General features: G+C 41.1%; 1 pseudogene; it reads right to left on the bottom strand.

The window, feature by feature from the left end:
- Nucleotides 1–398: 398 nt before the first annotated feature.
- On the bottom strand, nucleotides 399–496 carry LOC115940710 (U6 spliceosomal RNA; annotated as a pseudogene).
- Nucleotides 497–13,873: the final 13,377 nt, after the last annotated feature.

The raw sequence follows: 13,873 nt of genomic DNA, 5'->3' as shown, positions 1-13,873 counted from the left end.
TTTATTTGATAGAGAGAGAGAGCACAAGCAGGGGAATCGGCAGGCAGAGGGAGAGGGAGAAGCAGGCTTCCTGCTGAGCAGGGAGCCCGATGTGGGGCTCGATGTGGGGCTCGATCCCAGGACCCTGGGATCATGACCTGAGTCAAAGGCAGATGCTTAACAACTGAGCCACCCAGGCGCCCCCTTTTTTTTTTTTTTTTTAACAATAAACACCATTAATCCATGACCGAAGATAAGAGGGAGGAAGATTTATTTGCCTTTCTAGGCTTTGATTTTCCTCAGATAGGACTCTAGCTCCTTGCCTTCTAGCGTGGAGCCATCTACTCAGCCACACTGGCCTGGTCTTGAAGCGATGCATGCAAGAAGCTTGCCCTGCTGGAGCTGCTCCTCCAGAAGACAAAAACAGGGAACGCTTTGCAGATTTGTTTGTCATCCTTGCTCAGGGATCTTCTCTGCATTGTTCTAATTTTAGTGTATGTGCTGCTGACGGGAGCACGGTCCCATTCTCTTTTTAATCCACTGCCGTCTGATTTCTGCGCTCACTGCTGCTGTCACCAGGGAGGGTAAGAACATTGAGTTACCATTCAATGGACACTGTCTACCTGCCTCTCTTGTCCATTTGCCACTAACGGTTAGTATTTCCATCAGGAAAGTCGTCTTCTCTTCTGAGCTCTGCTTTACTTCCTTCTCCTGGTCCCCCTTGTGTATCCTTCTAAGCGTTTTGCCTCTTCAATTATTTTTTGTTCCTCTGTCCATCCCTGAGAAGTTGGGGTTCTCTAGGGTTTGTTTCTTATCCTTTCTCCTCCTTTCCCTCCTTATCCCCCTCATCCCGAGGCAATCTCATGCTTTGGCCTGATTTCTTCTGCAGCCATAGATCTGTATCTCCAACTACTCATAGGAGTTCCCCTTGAGGCACCTCAAAATTCAGCACACAGTAAAGAACTGACGGGCATTCTCCCTACAAATTGTTCACACAGATTTCTTCTCCCTTTCTCCCTAGCTCAGCCAGAACCCCATCCTTCTCCCAGATGCCCAAGAGTGAACCGTGCCCCTCCCCTCACTTCCTTACTTCCTTTCAGTTCTACCTCCTGAGAAGCCGTCTCCTGCCCCTTCATTCTTCATTCCACTGCTCCAGTCTAGGTCAGAGCTCATCACTTCATACCTGGAAGGTTGCATCTAGGCTTTTCCTTAGTCATATTTCTACAACCAGATCGGATCACATCACTACCAGGATTAAGGACTGTTTTCAATTTCCATCTGCCTGCAGGATATGCTTTAGCCCAAACTCCTTAGTGCAGCATAAGATCCTCTTCAGAATGTAGCCAAGTCTGGTTTTCTATTTACTCTTTGGTCTCCCACCCCCATATGCCTTACACACTCCAGAATGTTCCCCATTTGTGCCTTCATAGCTAAGATCAAGGTGCTGCTTTCCCTGAAATATTCCTGTTTCTTCTCTCCTCTTTCTGCCTGGCAAATCCCGATTCCTCCTTTTATGTGAAGCTGCCGTGTAGCCTCCTTTCTATTCCACTAGTCTTTGCTGACCACAGCCTCCACCCCATTTCCCCCTCTTTCACAAAATGAATTGTTATGCCTTTGCTGTTCCAGAGCATTTTATGCAGGCTTCCACTTAAAGTCCTTGTCTCATTGTCTTATAGCTATTTTTCTGCTGCTCTGTCTCCTCTACCAGACTACCGTTCTTCTAAAGCCATGTTCACCTTTCCTGCTACGCCAAAGATGCTCACCAAACTCCAACTATGTCTTCAAGATAAAATAAAAAGCCTAAGTGGGACAACTGGGTGGCTCAGCCAGTAAAGTGTCCAGCTTTTTTTTTTAAGGTTTTATTTATTTATTTGAGAGAGAGAGAGAGGGAGAGAGAGAGAACGAGCAGTGGGGAGGGGCAGAGGGAGAGAGAGAGTGGATGCCCCGCTGAGCAGGGAGCCCAAGGAAGGGCTTGATCCCAGGACCCAGAGATCATGACCTGAGCTCAAAGCAGGCACTTAACCAATTGAGCCACCCAAGTACCCCAAGTGTCTGACTCTTGATTTCTGCTCAGGTAATGATCTCAGGGTCCTGGGATCAAGCCCCATGTGGGGCTCTGCGCTCAGCACGGAGTCGGCTGAAGACTCTCTCTCTCCCTCCCCCTCTGTCCCTCCCCCTACTTGTGCACGTATACACACTCTCTTTCAAATAAATAAATTAAGAAAGAAAGAAAGAAAGCAAGCCTTAGCTGACTGCCTCAGGTGGCATTAGGGTTCCTCTGTCTTGCCACAATTTTGTATTCATGTACTTTCCTACAGCACTTGTTATATTGAAGTTATGTGTTTACTTTTCCATTTCTTCCACTAGACTGAGAGTATCTCAAAGCAGGGACCTCATCCTATTCATCATTGCCATCCAAATGGCTAGCACAGTGCCCAGAACACAATAGGTACCAAGTAAATGTTTGTTAAATCAACTGTCACCCCCCTTAAGTCTTTATTACTTGTAGTGGAGTTATTTTTAGATGTGAATTGGTGCTTTTGTTTTGAACACGTATATAGGATATATTTTAAGCACCTATTAATTTTACTATGAATATTTCACCTACAATGACCACCACCTGTGTAGTAGATCATTGAAAAATCTCGATTGCTAAAGAAAGATCACATTACGTTGGTTGAAAACAACCTTGATTTATGGGAAACTGAGCCTCAGAGAGTGCTGAATTAAAAGAAAAACAGTGAGCACATAGAGTGATATAAAGCGCTTACTCATGGCATTGGAATGCCAATGAATATGTAACATTCCACAGGCTGGAGTTATTATTTTTTTATAATAATTATCAATCTCATCAATTAGAAAAGAGAAAATCAAATGGAAGGTAACTGAAGTTACTTAACAAATTTAGGCTAAAAACCAACTTAAAAAGCTATACTAAAAATCCCCTTAGTCTCAGAACCATAGTGTATCTATCTGCAGAGTGTCTTCCTATTAGAGCTTTCCCCATAATTGTCAAGTTATGGGACAGAAGAAAACATAATCTTATTTTTCAACAGCTGAGGTTGGTGTGAGGGTGAACTGGGGAAACCAGGAAACTATCAGGAAAACCTTTACCCTTGTGGATTCGCACAGATAATGTCTATTCACTTTATAACAATCAGTCAACATGGATAAGTCCCTGGGCTATAAGCTGGAGTATTGATCTGAGTGAGTCTGGCTTCAGAACTCTCATTTTCTATGCGCTAACAAACTGTGAGTTATTTTGTGAACGCTCTAGTACCTCTTTAGGTAGGTGATTTAAATCACTGATAATACAAATTAGTAGTTATGTTAATAAGATAACTCCACATTTTCTTTTAGCCTGGTGAGTCCTCTCAAAATAGGGCTGTTTCAGCCAAACCAGTACATCTACTCTCACTGTATTTTTCCCCTTTTCTTTTTCCCCCACCTTGAGTCAGGCTGTGGTACGTTATGGGTATTTCCATAAATTACCAACCCCTGTACATACATTTTTACTTAGCCCATATCCTGCTTCCTACACTCTTCTAAGTTTTATTCATGAATCACTCAAAATTTTACATTCCAGAAATTACACATTTACTTTTCAGTATATAACAGCCATTCTTCCTCCCTTATTTGAAATATTTTTTAACACTCGTTCTAAATGAACTCACCATGGCTCATCCTGGTTTGCATAATTATAGGTGGCTCTTATAAGTAATTATCAAGACTCTTTTTTTCTTTGTTTTTCCCTTGCTCATCCTTTTTATTTTTTGTACAGGGTGAGGGGCTGGGGGGAGTTCCCTCCTAGGGAGACGGCGCCTGGTGGTGAGGGCACTTCACAACTCATTAATTATCTATTGGGCATTGGCTCATTTAAAGAGTATTAGGCAGGTTGTTGGGATTTGAGACTGGAGGAACCAGGGTGGAAAGCAATTTGTCCGCATTAGAAACGAATCAAGATGGAGAGCCCTAGGCTCAGAGATGTGCCAGGCTTGCAAGAGGATTTTGGATTTGGGAGTTTTTAACAGCTTTTGAAAGATGAAGAAAGCACCCCTAGTATGCTAGAATTAGGAGGCAACGCTTCACATTTAAGAAGAATAAATTCAGCTTCACCCAATGAGATGAGATCTGGGAATTTACATAAAGAGGTAGTTTAGGCTAAAATTATAAGAAGCTTCTTGGGAATGAAAATATAACTGATTATGAAGTGTAGATGGAATGCTTGGGAGTTCATAATTGTCCTTTCCAGTCCATTAAAAAAATAAATAAATATGTTTAATAAAGATAGATTTATTTTTTTTATTTTTTAAAGATTTTTTTTATTTATTCATGAGAGACGGAGAGAGAGGCAGAGGGAGAAGCAGGCTCCCAAGGAGCAGGGAGCCCGATGCAGGACTCGATCCCAGCACCCTGGGATCATGACCTGAGCTGAAGGCAGATGCTTAACCATCTGAGCCACCCAGGCGCCCCAATAAAGATAGATTTAATAGGTAATTTTAATTATGGCTTTGAAAGAATTCAAACAATACAAAAGGGTTTACAATAAAAAGTAAATCCCCATCTTTCCCTTCCTAAGCATAGTCTCCTTTCCCCTCTCCCCTGGTTCCCTTTGCTGGACAAAACCACAATTATCTAGTTGTTATTTATCCTTCTGGAGAAAGTCTGTGCATTCACAAACATATATGTGTGTGAGTTATTCTTTATTTTGCCACATGAATGATAGCAAACTATATGCACTGTCTGCACCTTACTTTTTCCTCTGATTGATGTGTCTTAGAGATCTTTTCCTTAAGAGTCCAAAGAGAGCTGCCTTACGCTTTATAACCACTGCAAAATTTGATTAACCATTCCCTTCTGATGGACGTTCAGGTACTCTGCATTCTTCTGCTGTTACAAAACTATACTGCATCATAGTTGAGCAGAAAGAACAACGTGAAAACCTCCTGATGGGAGGGTTGGAGGCAGCGTAGGACAGAATGAACTGTTGTTCTCATAGGAACCAAACATTTTTAGGTTCTGCTTCTCTGTGTGCCTCATTGCCATGCATACATGGGGGAAAACACACAGGAGCTCTATGAGACGGCCACTCACTGTCGTTTTCCTACGAGGTCAGGCACATTTCCATTATGTGGAGTTATTATGTAAAGTATCCCAAGTCTTATGTGGCAGTGGGGGTACGTGTTAGGAATATACCTGAGTTATTTAAGGAGAGAGCTACATGTTGTGGAAAGAGCATTGGTTTGGGTCACAAGAATTTGGTTCAAGCCTCAACTCTGCCTTTTATTGGTGTGATAATCGAAGTCCTTTTAGTTTCTCCGAGCCTTATTTTCTTCTTCTGTAAAATGGAGGTAATAGTACCAACCTTGTGTTTCATAGATTTAATGAGATAAGGCTTATGAAGTGATTCTATAAACCAGTGGTTCTCAAACTTTAAAGAGTTTCTGGTTCAGAAGGTCTGGAGTGGACCTTGAGAATTTACATTTCTGATAAATTCTCATGTAATGATAATGCTGCCGGTCTAGGGACCAGAATTTTGAGAAACACTGACACAAGTCACTAAGAACTGATAGGTGGTGTTACAGTTTTTGTCACTACAGTTATTACCCAGGAAAGAACACTACCTTTACATGTGTCCTTAGAGAAGTGAGAGAGGTAATGGTAATCACTTTTGAATTAAAGTAAAAATTCTGCCTGTCGATCAATTACAGAAATCTCTAAAGAAATTGAACTTAATTGGGGGGGTGGATACTAAACACATAATTATGCACACTTTGAGTTTATTTAAATGTTCATGCACCTCTGAATTCACTGGTTAAGAGCACTTGACAGGAAGTGGAAGTATAAAAATAAAGAAGAAAGGCTCATCTCGTGGCGTTGCTGCCTTAACTGAGCACAGGAAGTCCTGGAAATCTTGCAAGACTGTCTGTTCCTTCATGATGTCTAGCCTGATTTTAAGACCCCAAAGAGTATTTTATGTTTGTATTTGTCAGGGTTCTCCAGAGAAACAGAACCCACTGGAGGGGAAAAAAAAAAAAAGTACACACACACACACACACACACACAGTTACTATAGCTGTAAGTTACTGTAACTGTGGGATCATTCTAGTCCGAGTCTGAGGGCCAGCAGAACCAACAGTGTAAGTTCCATTCCAAGCCCAAATCCAAAGGCAGGGGAAGACCAATGTTATGGCTCAAAGACAGGCAGAGAGAAAGAATTCCTTCTTAATTTTTTATTCTGTGTACGTCTTCAACAGACTGGACAAGACCCACCCACAATGGGGAAGGCAACCAAGCTTTACTCAGTTTACCAATTCAAATGTTAGTCTTACCCAGAGACACCCTCACAGGCACACCCAGAAGTACTGTTGAACCAAGTATCTGGGCACCCTGAGGCCCGTTGAAGTGGACACATAAAATTAACCATCAAAACGCCGTTGAGGGATGTCTGAAATGAGCCAGTTTCAGTGTGCTTATCAAGGTTTTCCAGTCCACATTGCCGCTTCAAAACACTTGAAGTTTCGAAGAGCACAAACATCAACCGTGGCTATGTGTGTAGTTAGTTTCATATTCTAGTTGTCACACAACTTATGGCAAAACTTTTCAGTGGACTACTTATAGCTAAAACTCAAAATATTCTTGTAAAAACAGAAAATTTTAGGTAATGATAGTTGCTATCATCAATGCCGTCACCGTTACTGCATTTATTATAAGAAAGGTGATGCCAACAGGTCTATCTGCCAGTCTATAAACGCTGTTGAGTATTTAATTATATGTTAAGAATAATTCAGAATCATCGATTTATTGTCACAAATGTGTAGGAATCTAGACATTCAGCTTTTAGCACTGACATATTGCCTTCTGAAAATCACCATAGACATTCTGCTCTCCAGTCCCTTCTCAACTAATAAATACAACCTGTGGAAAAAGAGACATACCACAGTACATTCCTGGGACCCCAAGAGACAAACAGTAAAATATTTTAGAAGACAAATATTAAAATTAATGAGATAGTCACAAACGTTTGGAGGTAAATTCATGAGTGATGAAGCAAAATTTTCAAACCACAGCACAGTAGGAAGAAAATGTTGAGATTATGTGTGAATAATGCTTTTGCGAAGATGGCATATTACTGTGGTGGGTTTCCTTGCTTTCTGTCTCACTGATTCCCTTCTTGACATTGTACAGATATTTCCTTTGTAATACAGAAACTCCCTTACAGAATCTTTTTCCACAGCTGGCTTTCATCACTACTTGATAGGTACCTAAATATTTCAGTTTCTTCCACTTTATTTTCCTTTAACAATAACTGCTGCCCAATCAAATCATTCATCTTTTCCCCTGTGTGAGTATTTGAGATCTTGAATGAGTGTTTATGAAGCACCATTTGGAATCACCTATTTTCTCTTGTTTGGCATTTTCATATGCCCTTGGTCTCAATTACACTTGGAAGTCTGAATTAAGTTTGTTTAACCATTTAAAAATTTTGAGTTCAAAATTTATTGTGGACTTTTTTTTTGTCTTTCCCTATAGAAACTACTGTGTGTAAATAAAGACTAACCTTAAAACCTAAGACTTATTTTGTAACTTGTATAATAGATCTTGCACATTTATAAACACTATTGAGACATATGGCACAGAAAAACAAATATTATGCTTTAAAATGTCTACAAATGATAATAACAACTAACATTTATTTTCTATTTACTATGAAGTGGGTGCATGACCAAGTTCTTCATGTGCATTAATTTACTTCATCTTTGCATCAACCCTAGAAGTTAGGAATTTTATTAAGTGCTTTCTTGCCCTTGGTGTGTAGGGAGATTTCAGGATTAGTCTAAGAGTTTGAGTTGAACTTCTGGTATTTGTAACCCAAGGAGCATTCATTTATGTAAACATGATACATGTTATTATGTACACAGAGGTCATTATGGGTGTGTAAAACAGAGTATATCCTGGGCAAGGGGAGATCAGATTGAAAAGGCCTGTGCTCTATCTGTCCCATACCCATTTACATTGATTAAATTTAAAAATTCCTAGAGGAACCTCACAGGAGAAGAAAAGCAAAGCAAAAACCTAACAAGGATTGGGGCCAGGAAGCCAACTTGCAAGGATTTTACTGACATGGGTCCATGGCAAGACCTTGACTTTAAGAAAATCTGAAGGCAGAATAAACATAAATATGACTTAAAAACCAAAGACTATTAAAAGATAAACAATAAAATGTCTCCCTATCATTCTTACCATTCATTTGACCAATTCTTACCCAGTCTTTACCATTAGTAACCCCTGTCCTTAATTTCCTATGTAAATTTCCATAGTTTCTTTAAGCATATACAAGCAAAAACAAATAGGTTTTTCTTTCTCTTCATTTGCTTACAAAGACAGCATATTTTAATACCATTCTGCACCTTGTTTTTTGTTTGTATGTTTATCTTGGGCTTCTTTTCCTATTGGTATAAAGAAAGTTTCCTGACTCTTTTTTAAGGTTGTTTAATTTTCTATGATACAGATATATTATCATGTATTTACCAGTTACAACCAGCTGGGTTGTTTCTAATCTTTGGCTATTACAAACAATGCTACAGTGAATAACTTTGCATCAAAGTCATTTCTCACCTGTGCACGAATATCTGCACGATAAATTCCTCCAAAAGTGTTTCTGAGTCTTTCGTGGCTTTTGTTAATTTGAAAGTGACCACTTAACTATCCTCTCTGAGCTGTACCTCAGTGGGAGAAAGGATGTGTATGTGTAGAGCTAAAAAGAGCTATAACACCGTAGGGACCAAGCCATAGGAACCCCCTAAGAGAGCCTAACCCAGGAAGAAGAGCCATATTTCTGTTGCCTTTCAGGGGAAGCATGAGTATAGGTCCTAAAAGTTGCTGAGTGGTGACACTGGAGTGGAGATACTGGCCTGAGTGAAGCACAGGGATGTCGTTCAAATGGGAAGCCAGACGTACTGTGGGCTGCTGAGGCTTGAGCAGAACTTTGCTAAGATTAGCGACTCCAGCAGTGCAGGTGGCCCTGGGCAAAGGAAGGCACATGTTCTTAGATTTTTTCACATGGTACTAACAAGCTCATGAAAGCCATAATACTATGAAGTCTGGTGATATTTGGGTAATAAATGCTTAGACAAGGTCTTGAAGAATAGAAAGGTATTAACAGAGATTTTCTCTGGAAGTACAGGGTAAGAAGTTGGCATCACACTTTGCCCATGTCTTCATGTTAATAAATGTTAATCAACTCTGTTGAGAATTGATATGTATCTTCCCTGTTTTTTTTAATATAGGTATATATATTTATCCACATAAATAATTTTTATTACATAAATAGGATATTTCTGCATATATCTATTATTTTATACTTGTCTGTTTTTATTTTAAATACATATTTTGGAGATGTTTCTGAGTTAGTATATAAAGATCACCTTCAACCTTTTTAAATGATGCATTTATTTGACCATTCCTGATTTTGGGGTATTACAAACAATGCTGTATGTAGTAAATGCCTTTGTACTTCTCTCTTGGCGTATACTATATGTGGGTGCTTCTTAAAGACTGATACTTAGACATAGAAATCCTGGATGAAGGGGGTGCATGTCTAGAATTATGGAGGATACCGCCATGCCGGCTTCTAAAAAAGGCTTCACTAGTTTACTCTTGTGCCAAACAGTATAGAAGAGACCGTTTGTTCACAATCTTAATACTATTAGACCTTATCAATCTTTTAAAATTATGCCAATTAGGGGCGCCTGGGTGGCTCAGTCGGTTAAGCGACTGCCTTTGGCTCAGGTCATGATCCTGGAGTCCCGGGATCGAGTCCCGCATCGGGCTCCCTGCTCGGCGGGGAGTCTGCTTCTCCCTCTGACCCTCCCCCTTCTCGTGCTCTCTGTCTCTCATTCTCTCTCTCAAATAAATAAATAAAATCTTTAAAAAAAAAATTATGCCAATTATATTTTTAAAATTACATCACATTATTGTTTTAACATTTCCTAGGTTAGTAGTGATGTTGAACTTTTTTTCACATGCTTCATTTGTATTACTTCTATAAATTGCTTATTTCCTTTGCCTATTTTTCTAGTAGGTAGTTGTCTTAATTTGAAGAAGTACATTATGTTCTGTTATGTTGGTTATGTTTGTAGCAAGTGTTTTCATCTGCTCTTTGTCATTTAACTTTGTACTTGTCTTTATCTAGTAAGACTCTATTAGTTGCATCCTGGTTTGTTCAGCTACTGTAACAAGATACCACGGAGTGGGTGTCTTATAAACAACAGAAATGTATTTCTCACAGTTCTGGAAGCTGGAAAGTCCAAGATCAGAGTGCCAGCATGGTCAGGGGAAGGCCCTCTTCCTGGCTCATAGCTGGACCCTTTGAGCTGTGTACTCTCTTGCAGGAAGGGGCAAAGGATCTCTCTGGATCCTCTTTTTTTGTAAGGGCATTAACTACATTCATGAGGGCTTTACCTTCATGAACTAATCACTTCCTAAAGGACCAGCCTCCTAATACTATCATCTTTGGGGAGTTAGGATTTCCACATATGAATTTGGAGGGGGACACAAACATTCAGAACACAGCCTTTTACTCCCTGCTCCCCAAAATTCATGTCCTTCTCATATGCAGAGTACATGCATTCCATCCCAATAGCCCAGGAGTCTTAACTTGTTCCAGCATCAACTCAAAAGTCTAAGTCCAAAATCTCATCTAAATATCATCTGAATTAGATATGTGAGACAGTCCTCTTTGGACAAATTGCTCTCCAGCTATGAACCTATGAAACCAAATAATACACGCTTCCAAAGTATAAGGAAGGGACAGGAATGGGATAGACATTTCCATTCCAAAAGGGAGAAATAGGAAAGAAGAAATGGGTAATAATTTCTCAGCACGTCCAAAACCTTAAAGCACAATAGGGCAGAGGTCCCACCTTCTGGACACACTGGGGTGGAAGTTGGGCCTCCATGGCTCCAAGTGGTTCTGCCCTCCACAGCTTTGCTGGGTGCAGCCCACACAGCAGCTCTCATAGGCTGGAGTCCCACGTCTGCCCCTCCCTCTCTGGGGCTGGGGTCATTGCCCTAGGACTCAGCTGGTCATTGCTCTAGACAGATTTCTCTGCAGTGGCCCCTCCCCTGAGCCTGCTGCTCTGGGAGGCTCCATCCTTTCAAATCTATGGGAGATGGCCATGGTCCCACTGGCTGATGGCTAGTGGCTATGTCATGGTGTGCCATACTTTGTGACTCCTAGTCATAGAAGAAGGAGAATAAGCTAAGTTAGAGTAAGACAAGATGGAGTCACAGTGGCCAAGTGAACTCCCATATTAGTTGTCAACTTTGGATATAGGACTTTGAGTGTGCCTCTATAGATAAGCTGTGTGACTGATAGATAAGTAAAACTTATTAGGAAAGGTCCATGGAGAGACTTGGGTGAGACCGAGTGCACTGAGCTGATACGGCAAAGACCATCGGGCAGAACCGTTACACCCTACTCAGAGGACCCTTAAAAGAAGCAGCTGTCTAGCAGCAGCTGGAGGGCTGACCGGCCTCCCATGCTGTATGTATCCACAGCTGCTCCACTCAGGCACTGCCAGAGGCTCTGCAGGCACAGAGGACCACCTGACTGCCATCTAGGCTAACACTTGTTGCAGGACCTACGATGGGGCCCGTGTCTCCCCGATCATGTTGTGATGCCTCCTTCCCAGATCTTCAGAGTGGTTCACTAATTCCCACCTAACTTTTCTTTTTTTTTTTCTTTTTTCTTTTGACTTATTTATTTATTTGAGAGAGCGAGAATGAGAGAGAGAGAGAGTACATGAGATGGGGGAGGGTTAGAGGGAGAAGCAGGCTCCTCGCAGAGCAGGGAGCCCGATGCGGGACTCAATCCAGGGACTCCAGGATCATGACCTGAGCCGAAGGCAGTCGCTCAACCAACTGAGCCACCCAGGCGCCCCCACCTAACTTTTCTTGTGTGACTAACTTCTGTGATAAAGTTGTGCAATAAACTGTATGATTCATGAATTTAATGTTGACGCTACATGGGTATTTGAAACATGTCTCAATCCTGTGATTCTTACCTGGCCTTGCCATTCACCCTGCTTCAGGTGAGGGTACTCTGATCTCTATAGGGGCTCTGCCAGGGTTTACTACCTATGCTTTCTGGTGGGACAGCCCCCTGGGCCCCCTTCCACAGCACCTGGAGGTTAAGGGGTGCAACTCAGGCTTTTAGGGGAGCACAGCCAGCACTGTGAGGCAGACAGTGCCCCTCGTTTGAAAGAGATCTGCCCCAGAGACCCTTGAACTCTGGACCTGTGGAGTTAGGGCAAGTCTGGAACTGCCTTCAGGTCATTCTTCTACTGTCTTGAACAATAAGTCCTGGCTTCTGTTTGGAAGGACCACCAATCTGCCAACTGTCTTGATGAATAGCTCTTATCTTCTGTTGAGATGGTCCATCCACACCAATTTCCTTATCAAATTTGGCCACACTTTGTGTTCTCTCCCAAACAAGCTTTCTTATTTCTTTTTTTTTTTTAAGATTTTATTTATTATTTATTTGTCAGAGAGAGAGAGAGCACAAGCAGGGGGAGTGGCAAGCAGAGGGAGAAGTAGGCTCCCCACCAAGCAAGGAGCCCGATGTGGGACTCAATCCCAGGACCCCGGGATCATGATGTGAGCTGAAAGCAGACACTGAACCGACTGAGCCACCAAGGCATCCCAGTTTTCTTATTTCTTTCAAAATGGATAGGCTGAGAATTTTCCAAATTTTAAAATTCTGCATTCTTTTTGATTAATAATTCCACCTTTAAATCATTTCTCTTTTTGAATTTTACTAAAAACATTCAAAGAAACCAGGCTGCTCCTTCAACACTTTGCTTAGAAATTTCTTCACCAAATATCTACTTTTCATTGCTTACAAATTCTACCTTCCACAAAACACTAGGACAGGGACACAATTTAGTTAAGCTCTTATCCACGTTATAACAAAGATCACTTTTTCTAGAGTTAACACAAGCATGTTCCTCATTTCTGTCTGAGACCTCAACAGGATGACCTTTATTATCCATGTTTCTACCAACATTCTGCTAACAACTACTTGGGTATTCTCTCTCTACAGCTTTCCTCCTCTTCTTTTTATTTTTTTAAAATATTTTATTTTTAAGTTATCTCTACATCCAACCTGGGGCTCGAACTCAAAACCCCGAGATCAAGAGCTGCATGCTCTACTGACTGAGCCAGCCAGGTGCCCCTACAGCTTTCCTCTTCTGAGCTCTTGCCAGACTTGCTCTTTACAGTCCATTCATAGCAATGTAGGCTTTCTCTCGTACGCACTTCAAAACTCTTTCAGCCTTTGCCCATTATCCAGTTCCAAAGCTGCTTGCACATTTTTAGGTATTTGTTACAGTAGCAACTCCATTTTAGGATGAATTTTCTGTCTTAGTCTATTTTGGGCTGCTATTACAAAATACCATAGACTGAGTAGCTTATAAACAATAGGAACCGTTGCTGACAGTTCTAGAGGCTGTAAGTCCAAGATCAGGGTACCAGCATGGTCAGGTGAGGGCTCTCTTCTGGGTCACACATTTCTCCTTGTATTTTCACAGGGTGGAAGGCGCTAGGGAGCTCCGTGGGATCTCTTTTGTTCATTTTATTTATGTATTTATTTTTATTAATAACCTTAGATTAGATATAGTTGAAGTAAGTAATAAAGAACTAGAAGATGGGTAGGGGAAAAAAATCTAAAACAGCATGGAGTAAAAAAGAATGGAATATAAAAAATAATGGAATAAGAAATATAGGAGGCAGAGTGAAAATGTCTAACTTTCTAAGGTGACTAATGGGTGACTAATGGGGCAGGAGAAGCAACCTTGTTGCAAGAGAAGGAACCAGGAAGAAATCATGTCTG

Source organism: Leptonychotes weddellii, chromosome 12 (genome assembly GCF_054177405.1).
Source record: "Leptonychotes weddellii isolate Sample4059 chromosome 12, ASM5417740v2, whole genome shotgun sequence".
Classification (NCBI taxonomy): domain Eukaryota; kingdom Metazoa; phylum Chordata; class Mammalia; order Carnivora; family Phocidae; genus Leptonychotes; species Leptonychotes weddellii.
This window is presented reverse-complemented; position numbering and strand designations above follow the sequence as displayed.